Raw genomic sequence first — 25,263 nt, forward strand, 5'->3', positions numbered from 1 at the left:
TATCCAAGGATCAATCAACAACAGAAGGTCGGATTTCCAATTGATTAATTCAAACGCACAACCTATATTATTTCAATTATATAAACAAATATAATGCGGAAATAGAAATAACACAGACACCAGAAATTTTGTTAACGAGGAAACCGCAAATGCAGAAAAACCCCGGGACCTAGTCCAGATTGAACACACACTGTATTAAGCCGCTATAGACACTCGCCTACTCCAAGCTAACTTCGGACTGGACTGTAGTTGAACCTCAATCAGTCTCCCACTGATCCAAGGTACAGTTGTACTCCCTACGCCTCTGATCCCAGTAAGATACTGCGCACTTGATTCCCTTAGCTGATCTCACCCACAACTAAGAGTTGCTACGACCCAAAGTCGAAGACTTGACAATAAAAAAATCTGTCTCACACATACAAGTATATCAGAGGATCAATCTGTCTCCCACAGATAAACCCTAAAAGGTTTTGTTCCATCTTCTGATAGTAATCAAGGTGAACATGAACTAATTGATAATCCGGTCTTATATTCCCGAAGAACAGCCTAGAGTTATCAATCACCTCACAACAATCTTAATCGTATGGAAGCGAAACAAGATGTTGCGGAATCACAAATAACGAGACGAAGATGTTTGTGATTACTTTCTATATATTGGCTATCGGAGATATCAATCTCAAGCCAATCAATTTGATTGTACTCGTACGATAGAAGATGCAAGATCAGATCACACAACTACGATAAAAGTAGTATCGGTCTGGCTTCACAATCCAGATGAAGTCTTGAAGTCGTTAACCTGGTTTTAGAAGAAGAAAACCAAAGTTTAAAGGAGAATCGACTCTACCACGCAAACTAGTATCACATGTGAGGTGTGGGGATTAGTTTTGCACAGATACTGGAGTTCCTCTTATATAGTCTTTCAAATCAGGGTTTGCAATTAAGTTACCTTGGTAACAAAGCAATCAATATCCACCATTAGATGAAAAACTGATTTAGATTCAAGCTAATATTTCTCAACCGTTAGATCGAAAACTTAGCTTGTTACACACACTTGACAATGCACGCTTCCAGGTTTATTATTCGTACCCACACGTATGCACTTGTTGGTTCAATCAATAGTTAACCAAAAGGTTAGCCATATGAGCATTCCATATCAACCACGTTCTTCTTCACCATAACTAGTTCAAATGATTTCAAATGAACTAGTTAGAGAGTTGTTCAATTGCAAGGAAATCTCATGTACTACACAAGACACAATTGAAGCAAAGATGATTTGATTCACTTGAATCGGTTCATGAACTTTTATATCCACGGTTTGCAAACTGCATTCCTTAGTCTTTTAAAGTTTAAGTTCAGAAATCATCTTCAGATATATAACCTTCTCAAGTTCGCAGACTAGATTTGCGGACTTAAGTTACCGGGCAGAGTTTACAAACTCCAACAGAAATTCTCGGGTATGAGAACTTTGCCGGTTCGTGGACTGGGTTCGCGGACATAGTTTCACGCAAGTAGTTTGTCAACAGCAGAAATTCTCGGGTTTGAGAACTTCGGCAGTTCGCGGACTGGGTTCGCGTACTTGGCTCACGCCATTCTTCCGGTTTTCTTGATCAACAAAGTTCGCAAACTTTGGTTCAAGGAATAGGACTTATACATAAATGTGTTTCCACAACAATGCTTATGTCCACCATTGGTTATGTAATCTAAACTCTCATTTCAATTATTGAAACATTCTTAGAGGACGTTATATAGTTGTTACACCATTTCTCGTCAAAGCAATTTTCAAGATGATTGAAACATATCATGACTTTCGTCACATGGTAAAGATAAACTTGGTTAAAGCGAAAAGCTTACCAACACATATTTCGAGATATAGATAGGCGAGGTATACTCGGCTCGAAATACCAAATGTGTATAATCAAAGTCTATATATATAGCATACGACTTCTTGTCTCAAAGAGTAGGAGATGGAGTAGATAGACTTTTGAGTGATAGATAAGTTCAAGTCTTCACATACCTTTTTGTCGAGAAGTTCCACCGGTTCCTTGAGTAGTTCTTCTACTTGCATGATGAATCGCCATGAAGTCCTTGAGCTCAACTACACTTTCTATCCTAGTTCGAGACTTAGCTATAATAGACTAGAAATCAAGACTTATAGTTTTGATCACTAACATTGACAAACATGCTTGAGATATCAACGCATGCGATTTCGACCGAGCAATGCTCTAACAATCTCCACATTTGTCAATTTTAGTGACAAAACTATCAATACATATGGAATACAAAAAACATAAAGAAACTTTAGTATCTCCTATTCTACATGTCTAATCTTCAACATTCCACGAAGTCTTCATCACTTCCTAGTACTCCAATGATCCCAAAGGTTGTAAGTTTAGTATCACCGCTATTGAAGATCCGTAGCTATAGAAATGAGAAAACATAGTTCTCGGTCATTGTTATATAGTGTCATAGTATTATTACACATTGTCAAAGTTCAATTGTATCACAACTTCAACAATAATACTATGGTTATATGTATCACTCCCCCTAGTCAATACTCCATCTCACATGGAAACCACTCCCCCTTACACAATGATCCCAAAACCATATGTATTTGTAGTGTGAACTACATATTAATTCTCCCCCTTTTTGTCAATAAAATTGGCAAAGGTACAAGAACGGGATCCTAATGAAATTTCCGAGAGAGACATTTCATGACAAAAGGAAAAAAAATATATACCAACTAATTTAGATGCAAACATAAAGCCGAAGCTAAATGCATTCGTCAAGGAGTTTAAAGATACAAGATAACCCCTCTAAAATTCCACATCCGCACACCCCTCAAGATATGACCATTAAGCACAAGTTCAAAAGGACTCTCCCCTATTTGATGTCATTCCCGAAAGAACAACAAGAGCGACCTTAATTTCGAAAGAAAAGAAGGATTTTTATTGGATACAAAAAAAACCATGAAAATGATTTCCTATATCCAAAAATTCAATCAAGTTAATCACAAGTAAACCCATGATTAATTTAATGGGAATATGCAATCAAATTAAACACAAGAAGTGATCAATTCAATTGATTATGCTCAACATAAGAGAACTTATGGAGACAAGAAAATACTCAACTAGATTAATTACAAGAGAACCCATAATTAATCTAATTGGAATACACAACCAAACTAATCAATTTAATTGTCATTTGTTTTGCTCGACATAAGAAAACTTACGGAGAAATAACTAAATAACCAAACAAGATGATTAATTTAGTTCAATATGCTCGACATAACATATCTCACGGAACAACAACTAAGTTAAAAAATAAACTTGGTTGTATAGTGCTCAACATAAGATACATTACGTAGCTTCACAGTAATACATAAAATATGGATCAGGGATGATTAATACTGCGGAATACACAAGGATTCATTCTATTTTCCACCACTATTTGCATTACAATATTAATAGACATAATCCTTGAAAAACAAAAGATTTTAACCTATCTTCCATCAAATATTTGACAATATAGGCTTAACTTTTGTATTTGTCAAAAGTCCATTCATTCTGTTACCAGTACGTGAATACCGATCACGAACGACTTTAATTTTGACAAAGTATGGGACGAACATAGTTCACGGACGTAAACACCAATATCACATAACAAATTGCAATATAACAAATCATAAATATTAATACTGCAAAACATCATCCTCCAAATATTTTTAGAATATAAACCAATAAACCTAAAAAAAGGACAAGAAGATGAAAAGTAATAGCTATGTGTAGTCACAATCATTGCTATTGAAAGCACTAGTTATTCTTCCAACTAAATCAAAAACAATACTTACTAGGCAACAAATAAAACAAGCTAAAGGAAAACAGACTCCAGTGCTATTCCGAACACGAACTAAGATCATATGGACGGTTCAGAATCCTCATGAGATAACGGGTCTTTGAGCTTGTGAACAACAACATTCATTGCAGCATTAGAGAGGTGATTCTCTTTGCGAAGATCATTGATTTAATACTTTATGAGACCAAGGTCAGCAGTAACCTTTTCCAACTCAGTTTTCAATGCATCAAGGTTTTTCAGAGTAACAATGAGCTCTTTTTTTGCTTCCCCAAAGTACTTAAGAAAGTCATGAACAACTTCAGCAGAGATCATATCATCCTTTTCAGCATCCTCATGAACATAAGAAAAATAACATGAAGCATTAGGATGATCTTCATATACAAGGGTTCTTTTCTTCTTGGACTCAACAACAAAACCTTTGTCAAGGAATCCTCTTGCAAAATCACCATAGCAAGATGAAGAAGAAGACATTCTTGACAACCCAGAAACCAACCTAGAGTACGCGTACGTGACTTTTGTAACTCAATAGGTAAGTATTTAAGGGTTTCCTGAGGAAGGGATTTTAAACAGTTGACTCGTGCCAGAACATGGATACCCATTCGAGTGCAACATCACCCAGAAAAGTAAGGCCCACAAACAAAACTTTTGTTACAACCGAGATTAAAACTCAGTAAACTCAATTAGGGAAGCAATTCAGAGTAGTTGTAGCAAGGACCATGAGAAGAAAATAAAAGAAAACTTCCTAACAACGAGAAACAACATTATAAAGCAAAACCAATACTTTAAGTAAAACATGTCTGCAATCAAAAGTTTAGCTATGGACGATAAGAAAATAGCTCAACTTAACAGACGCAAAAAGAAAAAATATACCTAATTATTAACACATCTTACTCAAGGGGATTTTTATGAGTAAGCCTTTAAACTTTGTGATTAATTAGCACAAGTATGAGCTACACACTCATCAAGAGATTTTTGTTTATGATCAAGTCTCTTTTTCCTCCTAAATCTAGAGAAGGATCCCTTTTTATGTGAGAAATTATCATAAAACTTATTGTCATCAAAATACGAGACATAGTTTGAGTTCTTACCAGAAGAATTTTGGTTTGAGGAGGTAGATAACCTGTTGACGAATTTTTTATACCCTTTAACTATCTCTTTCAGATTATCTCTTATTTCATCAATTTTTCTTCTTTCTTCTGAACTTCCTTTCTCATCAGGGGCAACGTTATTTTCAGAGACCATGACACGATCTTCCTTTAGACGATGTTTATTAAGACGTCTGTTTTGTTCTTGAGTGTTCGAGGAACTCATTGAACTGACTTTCCTGGTAACATACACATGGTAGGTATGAAAACCAATAGGTTTAGTTCTACGAATGTCAGTTACACCTTTAATAATTAAATCTAAGGTGTGTTGAAGTTGAAACAAGGAGTTTTCTTCAACCTAGAGGTTCCCTTTCGTTTAACAGAACTCTTTGTCTCACAGACAAGACATACTTTCTGATCATCAAAATGATTAGATAGTACAGTCTTAATATAATCGTTAGAAGATTTCTTCCTTCCATTTGATGTGCAACATCCTTGATAGATGGTGACTTCAGGCACATCCGTTTTACTAGAAGGGGCTTCCGTTTTGACCTCTGAGCATGAACCATCTTTAGTTGTGTCAGAAGTACTTGGCATATTAGATTGCTTTGAGCATCCTTGAATAGAGAGCTTACTCAAGCGATGTTCAATTTCCAAGGCATCTCTTCCGAGGCTAGATTCAAGAGACGTACACGAAGCATGATCTTAAGAATTACTTTTGGGTTTGCAATCTCTTATTACACCAAGTAGAACATTGACATGGTGCTTCAACCGATTGAATCTATCAGCTTGGATTCTAACAAGATTTAGAATCAATTCACTCTCTTCAGCTGGATCTCGTTCATTAATGGAGAGGCTCACATTTGAAGGGTAATCGGAAATACTCATGTCAGTGTTAGTCTGTCTAGTCAGTACAGAAGGTTCATCTATATTCGAGATTGTAGAACCCTTCTATTTAATATAGTTAAACGAGATAGAACTTTTATTTCTGGTAACGCGTTTATCAGAGATAATACTCTTGTCCATATAGTCGGATCGCTGCAAACACATACTTGTGAGGTCTTAAACGTGTTTGCCTGATACCAATTGAAAAAGCGGGGGTCTAACAACACCACCCAATATTTCGCTTTGAAATCTGTATGGACAAACTCGAATATATTTTTAAGAGAATCAACAAGACTCAATCAATTAAAAGTATATCAACGAGTTTATATCTCTCTTCTTGATTTGATTTACTCAAGCAAGAACTGCGCGATCTAATCAAATACAAGGAATAACTTGGATGGTACCAAAGACCAATATCCAAGGATCAATCAATATCAATCAACAACCGAAGATCGGATTTCCAATTAATTGATTCAAACACATAACCTGTATTATTTCAACTATATAAACAAATATAATGCGGAAATAGAAATAACACAGACACCAGAAATTTTGTTAACGAGAAAACAACAAATGCAGAAAAATACCGGGACCTAGTCCACATTGAACACACACTGTATTAAGACGCTACAGACACTAGCCTACTCCAATCAAACTTCGGATTGGACTGTAGTTGAACCCCAATCAGTCTCCCACTGATCCAAGGTACAATTTTACTCCCAACGCCTCTTATCCCAGCAGGATACTGCGCACTTGATTCCCTTAGCTGATCTCACCCACAACTAAGAGTTGCTACGACCTAAAATCGAAGACTTGACAATAAACAAATTTGTCTCACACAGACAAGTCTATCAAAGGATCAATCTGTCTCCCACAGATAAACCCTAAAAGGTTTTGTTCCGTCTTTTGATAATAATCAAGGTGAACAGGAACCAATTGATAATCCGTTCTTATATTCCCGAAGAACATCCTAGAATAATCAATCACCTCACAACAATCTTAATCGTATGGTAGCGAAACAAGATGTTGCGGAATCACAAACAATGAGACGAATATGTTTGCGATTACTTTTTATATCTTGCCTATCGGAGATTTCAATCACCTCACAACAGTCTTAATCGTATGGTAGCCTAGAATTACTTATGCACTTGTTGGTTCAATCAATAGTTAACCAAAAGGTTATCCATACGAGCATTCCATATCAACCACGTTCTTCTTCACCATAACTAGTTCAAATGATTTCAAATGAACTAGTTAGAGAGTTGTTCAATTGCAAGGAAATATCATGTACTACACAAGACACAATTGAAGCAAAGATGATTTGATTCACTTGAATCGGTTCACGAACTTTTATAGCCATGGTTTTCAAACTGCATTCCTTAGTCTTTTTAAGTTTAAGTTTAGAAATCATCTTCAGATATATAACTTTCTCAAGTTCGCAGACTAGGTTCGCGGACTTAAGTTACTGGGCGGAGTTTACAAACTCTAGCAGAAATTCTCGGGTATGAGAACTTCGCCGGTTTGCGGACTGAGTTCGCGGACTTAGTTTCACGCAAGTAGTTTGTCAACTCCAGCAAAATTTCTCGGGTTTGAGAACTTCGGCAGTTCGCGGACTTGGCTCGCACCATTCTTCCGGTTCTCTTGATAACCAAAGTTCGCAAACTTTGGTTCAAGGAATAGGACTTATATATAAATGTGTTTCCATAACAATGCTTATGTCCCCCATTTGTTATGTAATATAAACTCACATTTCAATCATTGAAACATTCTTAGAGGACGTTATATAGTTGTTACACCATTTCTCGTCAAAGCAATTTTTAAGATTATTGAAACATATAAAGCAAAGCAAACACGCAAATCAAGATGTAACAATATTGGTTAAGGATTTCGTTTTCATTCATTAACATGCTCTTGTCATAATAACTAGAATTGATATTTAATATCTTATTATCAAAGGCCCTAAAATACCTTGATCGCAAGAATATCCCGCTAATTTCCTCTTGTCATCAACAAACACATTAAAAGATGCGAATATGAATTCTACTTAAGAGAACAACCTAACAGGTAAAAGCACTAATCAAGTTTAATTTTCTATATGCACTAAGTTCTATGAAATCAGACCAATCAAAGTAATCGAATGTGTAAAAGCACTAATCCGATTTAATAAAGGTCAAGGTTCACATATGGTTACTAAGATATATCACTACAAGCAATAACCATATTTGTGCTACTTGTATTCAAGATGCATTACTTTTACGTATGAAACACCCTAAACTAGCATTAGATGTGAATACGAGTTCAATCAATTGTCCACTCAACTAAAAAAATGTTCAAATCATACATGGCGATATATATAGTGAATCAAGATCGATAATTATGAGACAAAACTAATTAATTGATAAAAGAAGCATGCTTTGTAAAATCAAATTAATCCATAACTAATAATAAGATTAACTACTCATATCAGTGGAGTTCATAACAAGAAGGAAGAGAAAACCTACCATGTTTCTAAACCCTAAAATAAAAGTAGAAGCAAAGATTAGATCCCCTGATATAGGCAGGGAGAAGTTTCTTTTATATGTTTCTCTTGGTCCACCAATTTCCTAGTCTCGGCCAGAGCTTACCAAATGAACCCATGTGTACACCCATCTGGTCATGGTCCAATACCACTAATTTCCTTAAGCCCAATAAATCTTTGGCCTGTCAGTTCCAGAGAACTGACAGCCTATTCTCTTGCTCAATCAATTCCTCCTACAGCCGGCCATCTCCCATGCATTCCTGAGCATACATCCAATGAAACCATCACATCCATTTCGTAACCACCAGCCTCTCTTCTCACTTCTGGGACTGTAAAGATTCATCCACATCTCTTCACTGCAGCAACAACACCTCAAAGTCTAATTCCTCATCCATCTCAGTACACAGCACTACTGCCTTCCATCGATCTCTGTTAAGCGTCATTCCATCACTAACTGCAGCTGCATAATCCTGCAACAGCACAAACTTCCATTTAAAGCTCAGTTCCCTTACCATTTTAGTTGCAACTCAGCACCACCTCTATTTCATAGTTCAAGCCATCTCTTCAATAGTAACTGGAATCCAACACCAGCTTGTCCTGTATACCTCAATGTCGTAGCTTCTCCAGTCATACGACAATAGTCGTACAGCTGCTACCAGCCAATGTTCAAGATACCAGCAACACCTAGCCTTCAAAAACATCTGCAGTTCAAGTTCACTTGCGAGTTCGCCATCGCCTGCAGTTTCATACCATTATTGCCTCTTTATTGCTTCCCCAGTAGTCGTCGAACCCTGTAAATCATCAAACCAACAACTCCAGCCCATATGACCAATTCAATACATGCCAGTGGAGACTTAGCCCTATTCGAAACCAACACCACCATTATTTTCTCATTAGCCAACACCAGCTGATCTGCCACCTGCTGCAACAACATCATCTTCTTAACATCAAAATCCATCTCATGTATCAAGTCTTTAACCTCCACAGACAGCCCCTCTTCTAAATTAACCATTCTTACTGCAATAGCACTCGCTGCACTTAAGCTAACACCACCACTTCCATCTCCAAATGCATCTCAAACACAACAACAAAGACTTTCCTTTGAGCCTCTCCCCTGCCAAATACAAATCCGATTCAAACTCAGCTTTCCGTCTCCGATACCATCACAGCCTCTGACCACTAGACCCTTAATTCATCATCATTGTAGCACAACCAATTAACCACTCTGCCAAAATTTATCCATTCAACACCCATATCTTCTTTGCTTCATTGCAGCACAACCAGTTGATGCTTCTCTGCTTGTAAATGCAGATGCAACTCACACCAGAGCCGTTTCTTAGCTACAAATTCTTCTTCCAGTTCATATAAACACTTTCAGACTCAGCTCAAACCCTTACTGCCTTGTTCTTCATTTACATCAACCATCGAACTACCATTACCAATTCAAACCAGAATTGACCCAAATTAGCTTCCCATTCGAACCCAATAAGAACCCATCTTATCTGAAATCAACAGCAACCCTTGATTATCTTCATTGTCTCTGAATCCTCAAATACAAATCAATACAAACCCTAGCTCTGATTCTATCAATCCTCCAACACAGTACAACCCTAGCTCTGAATCGTATATCAGATCCACCAACATCATTGACTGTATCTGATTTCTTCTTCGAATCTTTGTAAATTTCTGATATCAGAACCATAATTTCATTTGGGGAAGAACAATAAAGCACAAATCTCCCTGATTCCTTTTCGAGTTTGGCTGTAAACATGAACCCATCATTTCTCATCACACAGAGACTGCATCTTCATACTCAAACCCCCAATTTATGATTAATTCTTCAGATTCAAACATCCAATTTTCTCGCTGCAGAATCCAACATCATCTCATTTTCATTTCTGTTTAATCTCGGCTGGTAATCATATCTGGATCTTCCACGAATTCTGAACCCAAAATGCTTTCCCTTCTTCTTTGATTCTCAGACTTCTTCTCCATGAAAGCTAAGAAGCCGCCACTCTTTACTGGTAGGGAAGAAGAAATGAAATAAACGCAAATGATGACAGAATTGATTTCTCCCTGAATTTTAGGTTTTGTGTTGGAATGGAAGTGGATAAAGCCACCCAAGGAGAGTAAATACGGGGTACCCAGATGACTTTAGACAACCAAAGAATTGATACAAGCCGCCATAGAATGATTTGCTCCATTATGCTTCCGATAGCGCTTGCCTGTGCAAAGACGATTCTGTCCTCCTTGATCCAAATGAATGTTCTTTCCTTCTCTTGAATTCTTCCACCAACAGCAGACGTCTTTTACTTCTCAAATCCACTTCTTTTCTTCAATTTATTTTTATCACTAAAGTTGTCATGCTTTTCAGGCGATGAATTTGCATCACTAAAGCCGACATGCTTTTCAGACAGAGATGAAGAAACAAAAGCAAATAATGAGAAATTATTTCATCTCCAACAGCAGTTGCACTTTTAAGCGAAGTTTCTTCTTCTTTTGTTCCAAATGACTCCAAAGTACCTAAACACTCAAAAGCAAACATAAGATACATAATTAACAAGAAAACATAGCAAAGAAAGCATAAACAATAGATAAATAACAAGGTGTTTTAGACACCTATCAGTCTCTTGCTAAAGAATTTGAAATGAGTAATGTTGGTGAATTGAAGTTCTTCTTAGGATTACAGATTCAACAACATAAGGATGGAATTTACTTATCCCAAGAAAAATATGCAAAGGATCTTGTTTCAAGGTTCGGTCTGGATAAGTCAACTCCAAAACTGACACCTATGCCCACTACTGGTAAACTGCACAAAGATGAGAAAGGAGTAAAAGTGGATCAAAAATTGTATCGATATATTATTGGTAGCCTTTTATATCTTACAGCTGCTAGACCTGATATTTCTTTTAGTGTTGGTTGTTGTGCTAGATTTCAGGCTAACCCAAAGGAATCTCACCTTGCAGCTGCAAAAAGGATCATACGATATGTCAATCATAATGTCGGGTATGGTCCTACACTTTTGATACTAACACTGACCTTTCTGCTTATTCATATGCTAATTGGGCATGATGTGTAGAAGACATAAAAAGTACATCAGAGGGTTTCTACTACGTAGGACTGAATCTTGTGGCTTGGCATAGAAAGAAACAGAATTCACAATCCTTGTCTACATGTGAAGCAGAATATATTGTTGTTGGATCATGTTGCACTCAACTTCTATGGATAAAACAAATGCTGGCCGACTATGGAAGTGATACTGGAATAATGAAGATCTTTTGTGATAACTCTAGTGCGATTCGAATCACTGAGAATCCCGTTGAGCACTCAATAACAAATCACATTGATATAAAGTACCATTTTATTCGAGATCTCTATGAAAATGGTATCATAAATACGGAATTTGTGCCTTCCGACAACAGTTGGCTGACATTCTCACCAAACCATTAGACACTGCTACATTTCAACACTTACGACGGTCTATTGGTGTTGTTTTGGTTCATTAGTTGTCTCCATGACTCTTGCCCCTATGCTTATCTCGATCTTTTAGGCAATTGAGTTTGGAACTCTAGTAAGTGTTTATTTCAATTCTGCATTTGTCTCTACGGAAATTTTCAATAGGATCCCGTTCTTGCACCTTTGCTAATTTTATTGACAAAAAGGGGGAGAATTGATATGTAGTTCACACCAATGTAGTTAATATCGGTTTGTCTCGGTTGGGGACCGATACACTGGTACAACTTTGTATCGGGCAGATTTTGGTTCCAATCTCGGTGCCATTTGGGCCTCAAATTTTATACCTAATGAGTGTGTGTCTACTAATATTAGACGTTGGATTTAAAGTTTTAATTCCACCCATCTGTATTGGCCCTAGCTTACTCCGCCTTTGACCTTGAAGGCCGTAATTTCTCACATTTCATATCTTCGTCTTTTTCTCCCCATTCTCTGATCTGTGTTTCTCCTTTCCACACTAGACACACACAACCGTCCCCACTGCTTCCTCCCTCCACCGACACGAAGCCCACCACCAATCCATCGTTGTTTATTTTATTTGTATAGTTCATTAACGGATCAAACTGATTTATGTAGTTCGCTCTAATTTTGTTTTTTTATGTTACATGGATCAAGGATGCATATTTGAATCCATCATTGATTCATTAGCTTGTAAATCCTTAATATTTTCAAAGATGTGGATCATACAATTGCCATTTTTATGTTATGTTGGTTCAGAAATTTGGAACCTTTTTTATTTTAGTTAAATAAGAAAACAACAATTCCGGCCGAGAAAACCGGTTTTAACCGTGTTATATTGATTCCGGCCGAGATAATCGGTGAAATATCGTCTCAACAATATTTGATATTCGTCTCGCCCCAAGAGCGGTACCCGGTATTCCGCCAAGATCTCGGCCGAGACACCCGAGATCGACTACATTGGTTCACACTACAAATACATATGGTTTTCGGATCATTATGTAAGGGGGAGTGGTTTCCATGTGATATGGAGTATTGACTAAGTGTGAGTGATACATATCACCATAGTATTGTTGTTGAAGTTGTGATACAATTGAACTTTGATGCTGCATAATGATACTATGACACTGGATAGCAATGATCGAGAATTATGTTTTCTCATTGTTATAGCTACGGATTTTCAACAACGATGATGCTGAACTTACAACCTTTGGAATTATTGGAGTACTTGGAAGTGACGAAGATTTCGAGTAATGTTGAAGATTAGGCATGTGGAATAGGATCTACAAAATTTTATTTATTTATTTTTGTATTCTATATGTATTAAAATAGTTTTGTCACTAAAATTGACAAAGGGGGAGATTGTTAGAGCACTGCTCGGTCGAACTCGCATGCATTGCTATCTCAAGCATGTTTATCAATGTTAGTGATCAAAACTATAAGTCTTGATTTCTAGTCTACTATAACTAAGTCTCGTACTAGGATAGAAAGTGTAGTTGAGCTCAAGAACTCCATGGCGATCATCATACAAGACGAAGAACTACTCAAGGAACTGGTGGAACTTTATCGACTAAAAGGTATGTGGAGACTTGAACTTATCTATCACTCAAAAGTCTATCTACTCTATCTCCTATCTTGAGAAAAAAGTCGTTTTGCTATATAGACTTTGATTATACACATTTGCTATTTCGAGCCTAGTTTATCTCGCTTATCTATTTCTCGAAATATGTGTTGGTAAGCTTTCACTTTGGCCAAGTTCATCTTTACCTAGTGAAGAAAGTCATGTTATGTTTCAATCACTTTCAAAATGGCTTTGACGAAAAATGGTTTGTGAATAACAACTATATAACGTCCTCTAAGAATGTTTCAATGATTTAAATGAGTGTTTAGAATATATAACCAATTTTGGATATAAGCATTTTGTGGTAACACGTATATGTATAAGTCCTTATTCCTTGAACCAAAGTATGCGTACTTTGTTGATCAGGAAATCCGGAACAAGAGCCGTGAACTCAGTCCGCGAACTGGCAGAGGTTATCATCCCGAGAAAATCAGCTGGAGTTTGTGAACTCCTTCCGGGAACTTAAGTCTGCGAACTTAGTCCGCGTACTTGAGTTGGTTATTTCTAAAGAAGATTATTTGTGAACTTATATTTATATAAACTAAGGAATGCAAGTTTGCAAACCGTGGCTATAAAGTTCATGAATCGATTCAAGTGAATCAAATCGTTTTTGCTTCGATTGTGTATTGTATACTTCTATAAGATCTAAGCAATTGAACAACTCTCTAACTAGTTCGTTTGAGTCATTTCAACTAGTTATGGTGAAGAAGAATATGGTTGATATGAAAGTGATCATATGGCTAACCATTTGGTTAACTATTGTTGAACCAACAAATGTACATGTTTGGGCACGGTTACACAAACCTAAAATCGTGTATTTCATTTGTGTGTAACAAGCTAAGTTTTCGATCCAACGGTTGAAAGATATTAGCTTGAATATAATCAGGTTTTCATCTAACAGTGAATATTGAAAGCTTTGTTACCAAGCTAACATTGATTGCAAACCCTGATTTGAAAGACTATATAAGGGAGAACTCTAGCAACTGGGAAACCTAATCCCCACACCTCATGTATGATACTAGTTGTATTAGCTAGAGTCGATTCTCCTTTAACCTTAGGTTTCTTCTTGAAAACCAGGTTAACGACTTAAAGACTTCATTGGGATTGTGAAGCCAGACCGATATTAATTTCTCGTAGTTGTGTGATATGATCTTGCATATTCTATCGTACGAGCACAATCGCAAAGATTGGCTTAAGATTGATATCTCTGATAGGAAAGATATAAAAGTAATCACAAACATCTTCGTCTCATCGTTTGTGATTCCACAATATCTTCTTTCGCCACGTCGATTAAGACTATTGTGAGGTGATTGATAATACTAAGCTGTTCTTCTGGAATATAAGTCTGGTTTATCAATTGGTTCCTGTTCACCTTGATTTATCAAAAGACGGAACAAAACTCGTAGGTATTTCTGTGGGAGACAGATTTACCTATTACCGTAGACTTTTCTCTGTGATACAAATTTGTTTATTAAAATCTTCGACTTTGGGACGTAGCAACTCTTAGTTGTGGGTGAGATCAGCTAAGGGAATCAAGTGCGTAGTTCCTGCTGGGATCAGAGATGTAAGGAGCATAATTGTACCTTGGATCAGTGTAAGATTGATTGGGGTTCAACTACAGTCCATACCGAAGTTAGTTTGTAGTAGGCTAGTGTCTGTAGCGGCTTAATATAGTGTGTGTTCAATCTGGAGTAGGTCCCAGGGTTTTTCTGCATTTGCGGCTTCCTCGTTAACAAAATTCTGGTGTCTGTGTTATTTCTATTCCGCATTATATTTTGTTATATAATTGAAATATTAAAGGTTGTGCGTTAGTTCAATCAATTAGAATATACGACCTCTGGTTGTTGATTTACATTGATTGACACTTGGATATTGGTCTTTGGTTCCATCCAAGTAATGTCTCTTATATTTAATCGGACTCGCAGATTTCTATTTGCTTGAGTAAGGATTAAAGCGAGAGATCGAGATATTACAACTCTTTGATATTCTTTATTAAAATTGAGTACAGTTGATTCTCTTGAAAGTATATTGGAGTTAGTCCATACAGATTTCTAAGCGAAATATTGTGTGTGGTTGTTGTACCTCCGCTTTTTCACAAATTATGCGTTGAATGGGTGATTTATGAATTACCAAGAACACATAAAATGTGAAAAGACAACATTAAATAAACATGAAACCCTAACAAAATGAGATTGTAGTAACTACTATATAGATGTTCCAAAATTGAAATTCAAGCTCTTTGACAACCACAATGTTGCGGAAACTACTCAATGAAAGCATTGTTACTCCTACTGTAATGCAGTAAAATATGTGTGAATCAAAACCACAATTGCCTTAAATAAACGAAATTCGATTTAGGCAGAATTGTCTTGCTCCCACTGACGTCTCCCTCGAGACATTCCATACGCATCCATTACAGGGCATGCCTTAAAATGATGTACTAAGCTAATATAACATAAGAAGTATGAGAGACATATAGTGTAACCTATTTTTCTTGCACGTCAGCACAGCCGCGAAGAAATATATGCAGCGATTAAATCATACTTCACTGTTAATATAATACATTCCATAATCATTAATTAACTTTAACAATGAAATTGGGTGATGAACGAAACAGGTTCATGATGAGTTTCACATATGAGCATAACCACCCAAAATCCACTTAATGTTTTTATAAAATACATACCAAACTCGACCCAAGAAAGGCGCTACATTCCAAAAATAAATTAACAGATTTACCACTCCAATTGTTAAACAATCCATAGTTGTTGTTGGTTAATTGAATGATTTCTTTATTAAAGAATCTTGGATTTGCATGAATGAGTGTGAATCATACCTGGGATTTGCGTCTGTGAAGAAGATAAATGGCTTGGTTCTTTGGTTCATACAACCCACAAACAGAGTTTTAGTTTCACATAGTGACAAAGGGGTTTCATTTCATCAGTTTCACTTGCGGATGTAATCTGCATAGAAAGGGCACAAGTAAGTTTACACTTTCTACATATTTAAAGGATATCCAAACATATGAAGAAATACAACGAATCAAACATTAAGGATTTTTCTTTATTTTTTGATAAGTTCATGCTACGATTTCGACTGTAGGACGACCATTAGATTGTATTTTTGATATCTTAACATCACAATTATATTGTTTCTTTTCAAGTGAACAGAACTTTAAAAATGGCTAGAAATTTAGTGCGTGAAATTGGATGTACCAAAATAAGCGCTCAACCTTCCAAAGTTCTTAATCACCATGTGAATCTCCTTTACTTCTCTGGGCTTAAGCAAGTCCCTTGGCTTTTCCCTGCAACAAAGTTTCACCCATAACCGTTAGCAACTACCTTCACCGTAGTAGTTGCACAATCTGTACTTGGAAAGTAATAAGTACATGTAGTACCATCGATAACCTTAAGCGTGTAAATGACAAACACCTTAAATCATAAAAACTCTGAAGGTAGAAGACATAATTAAGTTAAAAAGATTTCTGAAGAGTTAATTACAGTTTCAGCGATTATATATCTACAATACATACCTCGAATTGTTGTAACTAAGTATTTGCCCCGACACCCAAAGATTTTTTGAACAGTTTCATTGAATGTTGTATGATCTCAACATATTCCGGTAGTTGTTTAAGGAAACAGAAGAAATTATAGACTTCCATTAAACTAACACTAAAGTTCCAACATATCGTTAATTTGTAATTAAAAGAAAAAGTAAGAATAATGCCCAGGAAATAATGAGTTTGCTCATGAATATTATTCGATAATGCACCAGCTGCCTACATAGGAACAAAATAAATAAATTTAACGAGTTAGCAAGTGTACAAAATAACCATTAATTCAACCAAGTGTTGTTAACCATAAATCTTAATTCAATCAAATCTTGTAAACCTGAAATATACATGGATTCGAAAGACAATATGTTGATGTATACATGTATTCATAGATGAAAAATTAAGCAGTACTTAGTATTTCTTAGGTTGGAATTCATGTTTCAAGCGCCTTTGATCACTTCGTGGGTGATAGTTCTCTACATTGGTTTAAATTTTTTACCAAACAGATTAAGAGCACTAATTCATAATCAAAATACCCAATCAATAATTAATGTGATACCATACACAAATTCATCTTTAATCATCACATACAAAAAATTTCAAAAATCCATGGAGGTAACAACAACAACCCAATTAAGAAATAACATAAGATTTATCACTATAACCCATGTAGTTTTTAAATCTTTATGATCAAAAGTTGCTTCCATTCCCTATGGATGAGCAACAATACAAATTGAAGATGGGAGTGGATTGATTCGTAGGATTATTGAGAAGATTCTCGTGGGAATTGAAGATAATTAGAATTAGTTTCAAACGCGGGCAACGAATTAGTAGCAAATAAAGAGGTAGAGATGGAGTAGTACCTGGATGCTACCAAAAAAAATGTTTAAACATCATAAACCCTTAATCAACTAATTTAAACATCATAAACCCTTAATCAGATAATACTGTGAATTCTAAAAAATTGTACATGAAAAGATCAGGAAAGAAAGGATTTTCCCACAGATACAGCTAATTTAAACATCATAAAAAGTTTTTGATACAACTACTTTAAACATCATAAACCCTTAATCAGAATTCTAAAAATTATATATGAAAAAGAAAACATCATAAACCCTTAGTTAGATAATACTATGATTTATAAAACTTATACATGCAAAAAATCAGAAAAGAAAGGGTTTTCTCCCATATTCACACCTTAGAGTAGTTTGATTGATCATGGATCTAGGATTTGGTGGAAGAAGACTGAGAGACCAGAGAAAGGAAAAAGACACCAACTATAATTATTTTTAATACCTTAATCTTATTTGATCCCATTTCGATGCAAATACAGGTGCCACAATCAACAGGAGATCATGTTTTTTTTTGTTTTTTTTTCATTCCTAGGGTTTGAGCAAAATTTTTTTATTTCAGATTTACGGTTTTTTCTCTGAAGCTCAGCCAAGAAATTATAGTCTATTATTTCTCTCTGTCTCTTCATTTTCTCAAAAGTGGAGAGCGGAAGCATCACCATTAAGCCGCGCATGGGAACTGGGTCTTCAGCATGCTTAGCATCACCTAAGAGCCGTAGATTTATCTTTGCGAAGGACAAATCCTGACCACCACTTACATATACAAAATTATCCAAACTGTGCTATGTATTCTAGATGTTAGTATTTTTTTCATAGGCTTTGTTTATTAATGTAAAAATAAATAGTCATAATAAAATGTACTGCATGAGCATGGAAGTGTTTATTGTTTAATTGTACTTCATGTGAATGTAAAAAAGTCCATTAAAGTTAATTTGCTTAAAGGTCAGTGGAAGAAAATTATGAGTATCATATTATTAACATAAGTTTCATTTGTGTAAGAAAGGTGATGGTTAATGTAAATGTCAACATTAATTTGGTATATTTGTTAAATAAAATATGCATGGCTCTTACTTTTTAAATTTGTGTATCATTATAATTTCAATTAGTAATGCAATTAAATACTAATTAAAGGAAACATATGTTTAAATATTGTCTAGAATACATAGCACAGTTTGGCTAAGTTAGCCTAGATAAAGAGTGGTCAGGATTTTTTTAGGGAAAAGATAAATCTATGATTGTAGTCAAAGCTTGGATAAGTTAGACTAGATAAATAACGCCCGAGATTTGTCTAGGAAGGAAGATAAATCTACGGTCATGGTTTGTCCAACTTAAATATTGTAAGTGCTTTATTAATTAGTGCTTCACTAATTGCTCATAATAAATGATTTATTAATTATTTTCATTATAAAGTGTTATTAGTTAGTGTTTCACTAATTGCTCATAATAAATGATCTATTTGTTTTTTTCATTATAAATGTATCCTTATTTAGTTTAATAAATACGTATTTTCATTAATGAATAATTTTGATAAAAATAACATCAACAAACATTAATGACGGTAGTGGGTGGTGGAAGCGGTGGCGGTTCTTAGAAAGTGATGAGGTAGAGACATTAGTGGTGATCAGGGACGGAGCAACGCCTCGTTGTAATCATTTTTGGTTTTCTAATCATAAAATGGGTTACTAAGTCCGTTTTGCACCCCTATTCAATTTGCCTAGGTTTTTTTCTCCCCCTTCCTCAAAATTCTAACTCCGTCCTTGTGGTGGTAGTGGTGAAAGAAGTAGTGGCGGTGTGTGCCGGTGAGAAGTCGTGGACAATATTAGTTCTCTGTCGTTACAACACGGATAACACTGTATTGTAAAAGATATAGTTGGTTGTTTTTATCACGATTGATAAAGGCAGGTACCATATATTTCAGGGATGATATCAAATCGTATAGGAATGTTCACGACCGTAGGATCACCCAAATGGTACTCTGCAATCTTTGGTCCCAGATTGTATAAATCATGATTTTTAATGTTAAAATAAAATTGATTGCAATATAATACGGGAAAATAAATAATGGAATAATTAAACGACGACCTAATTTTATTCGATCTAACCTCGTACATCGCATTTGTGATTGCAAAATTAGAATTACGCCCAACAACCTACAAGGGTGGATGACAGTGGTGGTGTCAGCGGCGGAGTCAAAAATTGATATTGAGGGGATGCTTTTCTTTTAAAGAATGTAAACTTTGGTGGACTAAACCCTAAAAATAGACGGTCTAAGTACTATTTATAGGATGACATTCAAGATTTCTATGTATTTATTAGAATTTTAATGGGAATAAAGCCAAGTTAGCCAACTTCTGACTCCGCCATTGAGTGGTGTTAGAGAAAAAAATGAAATCATGTGGTTTTATGGTGGTGACGGGTATTAATAAGTAATAATAATTTATGTTATTCCCATGGCGCTACAAAACGTTTAATATTATAAAATATAAAAAGTGATCGATCATTTTAATGCTAAAACAAATTTGATTAAAGCACATGATAATTTAAACAATAATATCGAAATCAATTGTCATGTTATTTAATAACCGAAGACAAACTACATGTATAAAATTCAGAACATATCAAATATATATCTTACAAAAATAAATGGTTTTTTCACTATCAGATGGGGTGAATGATCGTTTTTGAGTGATCGTCGGCTCACATTCCCCTAAAAGTGCAAAACACAAATTGTGGATGAGAACGCTCCCTCCTTTTACGTCCGAATCCAACGTCCCAAATCTCTACTTGCCTTGATCCTCTTTCGGTTACAAAACCCATTATCACCGATATCTCATCGCATTTAGTCCCGTCTTCTCCTCCATCAACAATACCATTATTTGTGCCATTCAACCCCTTTGATTCATACAATGATAATGATGCGTTACATTAGAAGAGTTATCCTTTGAAATTTTCCCTATATAAACCTCAACAGAAGTTATCATCTTCCCAGGTTTCTCTATTTCTTTGTTCTGCATGCTCTATCAAGGCTATTAGGTCGGTACCATCTTTAATTTAATTTTTCTTTAAATTTGTCGAATTGATTTCTTCAATTGGATATTTGATTCGGATATTTGATTCTTCCATATCTCAAAAAAAAAAAAAAAAAAATCATTCTGATTTTGTTTGATTCACGGTTAGGTTCTTCTTTCCTCAATTTTTAATTTGATTTTCTTTCTTCATTATAGGGTTTTCCCCTTACCATCGACAATTCCAGGTAGAATGTGCAGAAGATTTGGGTTTGTAAGTAATTATTTATCAAAATAAATTTGTTTTTTTTGGTTAATCATGGGTTCTATTTATTTATTTATTTATTTATTTTTGCTAACCATCACTCATTTTGAATCAGTGTTGATCTTTTCATTGCAGTGAGTTTACCAAGATTCAATTCTGCCTTTTGAGCCATATCCCTTCCCTTTATATGAGGGATAGGGAAGGGATGCCTTCTCCCATTGTGCTTGGCATCAGTGATTGTTTTTTACTCCATTTTTGTGAATGGTAATTAAGGTAGTTCGACACACCAGGTATAGACTGATCCAATTAGTCAAGACTCCATCCTATGATTGTTTTTTACTCCATTTTTGTGAATAATTATTCAGGTCTCACTATATTTCTGTTATTTTTTGTACACAGAAGTTTCTGATTATTTAGTACTTTACACTTTCACAGAACCATTCTGATGCACTGCACAGGCAAATTCACCCTCTCCTCAACCGACGTCAACAGAGTGTACACCAACATTGACTTACCTGAAATATTCTAATGTAAGAAAGGTCAGTAAAAATTACCATCAACATCGATTGATTGCGTATTTAGATGTGTTAATGTCCATATGATTTAAAAGTAAGTGAATACTTATACCTTTCCGTTATGGCCATGTAAATTAACTATTGGCAGTTTTAATTACTAAATAGTACTCTACTATGACTAATGACGAAAGACCATGTTTGCAGTACATGATCTGATTAGCTCCCTTTAGTTATTGGCCCAAAATGTAGAAGACATATTGGTTTTTGAGTTAAAAAAATATATACTCTTTACATTACATCCTTCTCATTCAGCTCCATTTCAATGTGTATAAACAGGGTGATTAAACAAGCAAATAAAGGAGCGTGACTCTCCAACATTTGATATTTGATTTTCTATGTACATGTAGTTTGGCCCTTATTAGTTGGATAAAATTTAGATGGAAAATTTTATACTAAGAATAGAACACTAAGGTGCACGTCACATTATTATCCTAAGGGAAAAAACGTAAATTGGCCTAATTATTTCCTACGTTCGTAGATTATTGGTGCACGTCAAGTTATTATCCTAAGGGAAAAAACATAAATTGGCTTAAGTATGTCCCGTGTTCATAGATTATGGCTTTTCATGTTGACCGAATATGATGTTATTGTTCTTTGTTTTCTTTTTGAGAAACAAATAAGAATCTGAAAATGAATTTGTGAATTGTAATCGATGATGATGTTGTTTTCACTAGAATTCTTAATGCTTGTACGAGGGTTTTGATGGAAAGGTTGTTGTGCTTTACAAATTCATGCTCCGATAATAGAGATAGATGTAATGAACCCTGAACTCAATACTTATGACAATAGAGGCATTGACCATTTAATTCTGAATCGAACCCAACTACTCTGTTATTATTGCAACCATTCAAATTGTGCACACTTAATTTCACCCTTTGATACCATTGACTAAATCTGATTTGCTCAATCAATCTCCTGTCTCTGTGTACAGGCTGCTAATGTCGTTGTATGTAAAGCCCGACCTGCACATTGACAAAGTCACGACCAATTAACCAGCTAACCATTTCCCAGTTACTCTGTATTTCGAAATTACTTATTGAGAATGGTTGGTGTTATCTTTCTTTCTATGGGTGTAACAAGGAAGTTGTCTGAGGATGCTGACCATTGATGCATAAAATGTGAGGCCAAAGTCGACCTTCCCATAGATCGGTTTGTGATCTTTGCTTAATACCGTGATATTTAATAATCCAATTTTATTTTTGTTGGTGCCTACCCGTTTCCCACTCAGGTACCTTATCCACGTTGAAGTTGATGATGCAACCATACTGCCGTTTTTTATCACTCTTAAAATCTGCTGGAATCATTGAAGAAAGCCGTGCTTTCAGGGTTCTCACACAAATTCTTCACCAGGAAGAGGATTTTCAAGGTTCTCAACAACTGCAAGGATTTTTGTTAGTTACTTCCAAACCAAGATCTTCTGCAATTCTTACCTTTTAAAAGCGTCAACATGAAAATCTGATATTCTCACCTACTGAAGTTCTCATTCACAAACTGTGACTACTACAATCATCTTCACAAAGGGCACAGTCAGTTGTATCAGACATGTACACATTTGACGAACTTTACACATGTTTTATGAAGCTACTGGACGAGGTGGGGTGATGGATATAGAGGATGAGGAGGTGAAGTGGTGGTGCTTGACAACAAAATGTACAATTGACATGTGGTAATTTTATGTGCAAGAAACTTTAGTAAACATTTATAAAATAGCGACACATTATCTGTTTTGTAAATTGCCTATGTATTGCTCACATCGGGAGAACTTGATCTAGGAAATCACACGTTGCTACTTTTCTGATTGCCTGTTCGAGGTAATAAACAACGATTAGGGTTGTGCAGTTAGTTACCCGGTAAGCAGTTATCGTTCTATTGCTCTAAATCTATGTGTGTATACTATACTATTTGTTAATTTACTCGAATTAGATATTTTTGGTTAACTTGGTTGGACTATTTTCGTGGGCGTGTGATAATAATTTGATATGTCGTTACAGAAACACAACCAGATATATTGCTTAATATTCTGAAATAAGGTACGGTTTAAAGATGTTATGTTTTTGTGTTCTTTTTTTTGGGGAATGACGTACAATTCATTTCTGAGAAACATCTTTTAGCCAATGGTTTGGTTAGGAGCCTTCGCATTAGATCCATACTTCCCCCAATCACTGATTAACGGGCTTATGCCCTAAGAGAATGTCATTGGTTTTGTACTACTATATTGATGTAACAACTGCATTAGACCAGGAAGAATCACTGATTAAGCATAAGTTAGACATCACGATCATGGTGTATACGCATTCATTCCCAAACCTGTATAAAGCGGGGTTTCATTTGGAAATCTATATGGTAGGATTTAATGATGTATAAAAGAAATTTTTTATCATAGAGGACTCGCATACGTTTCCACAATCTTTGGTTACAATTTGATGATGTAAATCTGATTTACACAAGTAGTGCATACGAATTTATGACTAGCGAAAATTTCCAAACACCAAAAACTGGGACGACGACCAAAAATACCTTGGAAATACATATCTCCCTCCTAGGTTACTGCGGATGGAATAAAAGGCTACCATAATCGAATCACTTTTTGGGTTCGACAGCTGTTCCGTTCTTGGAGTGGACATAATGCAAATGAGAAAGGCGTAGGATCTCTTTACATGGAAACATGGAGTTTTCGGGATTAGCGTAAGTGATTTGGCACTCTTAACCTTCCAAGGATTTCAACTGCATTCACAGTCCTACAATTGCAATAGGTCGAGAAACGACAACGGGTAGTTTGATGGTATTGTGAACACATAAATCACGAAGCCATCCACGTGTTCACAAACAATATTCGCGTACATTCTAATTCTAAAATTGTACGTCGTATGTGTAAAGGGGATGATTATATCGATTCATCGACTCGAAGCCTTCGAGCTTGTCATTGTCTAGTCGAATATTATCATAAATAATGTTCGTATAAAAGAATAAACAGAGAATCAAGTATAAATGTAAAGCACATGAAGTTCAACGCTGAATGTAAAGTGCTGAAATGTAAATAAGACAAAGATTTACGTGGTTCGGCACTAAGGCCTACATCCACGGGGCTGGTGTTTCACTATGTATTGAATGATTACAAAGATACTCGAATGACTTTAGAGTATACATAGGTCTGCGGAAGTAGGGGGATTATTTACTCTTCCTATATTCTCTCTCCTATATTCTCCTATAATTGCTCTGGATTGGTCGACCCCTTTCTCTCTTAGTGGAGAGGGGTATTTATAAGGTTGGAACGTGGGTCCCACTTCTGAGGTGCCGTTGTGATCTTATCTTCTTGTGCTTTGTGCCCATTTCGCAGAGGTCTTCGGCATGTGCTGCGTCCTAAGCTTGAATACGAAGGGTTATCCTCGCCTCTTCCACGAGCTGATTGACACGTGTATATCTCTTTGGTATTTAATGCGGGTAGATGGGTGTCTGCTCGTGTCAGACAAGTGTCTCTCTGTCTGGTCACATCTGTGTCAGTCAAACTTCCTCTCAGCCGTTGATCTGGGATCTTCCTCGGGATTGGGTGTATTAACACCCGAGGGGTATTATCTGGTGCTC

The 25,263-nt window shown here is 35.8% G+C and overlaps 1 long non-coding RNA gene across 1 annotated transcript; it reads left to right on the forward strand.

Moving 5' to 3' along the window:
* Nucleotides 1–20,511: 20,511 nt before the first annotated feature.
* LOC113276541 lies at nucleotides 20,512–23,607 on the forward strand. The gene is made up of 6 exons (XR_003324452.1): nucleotides 20,512–20,869; nucleotides 21,061–21,115; nucleotides 21,242–21,396; nucleotides 21,542–21,645; nucleotides 22,613–22,799; nucleotides 22,910–23,607. It is a non-coding gene; the product is annotated as an uncharacterized LOC113276541 (long non-coding RNA).
* Nucleotides 23,608–25,263: the final 1,656 nt, after the last annotated feature.

The sequence above is a fragment of the Papaver somniferum genome, chromosome 4 (genome assembly GCF_003573695.1).
Source record: "Papaver somniferum cultivar HN1 chromosome 4, ASM357369v1, whole genome shotgun sequence".
NCBI classification, from domain to species: domain Eukaryota; kingdom Viridiplantae; phylum Streptophyta; class Magnoliopsida; order Ranunculales; family Papaveraceae; genus Papaver; species Papaver somniferum.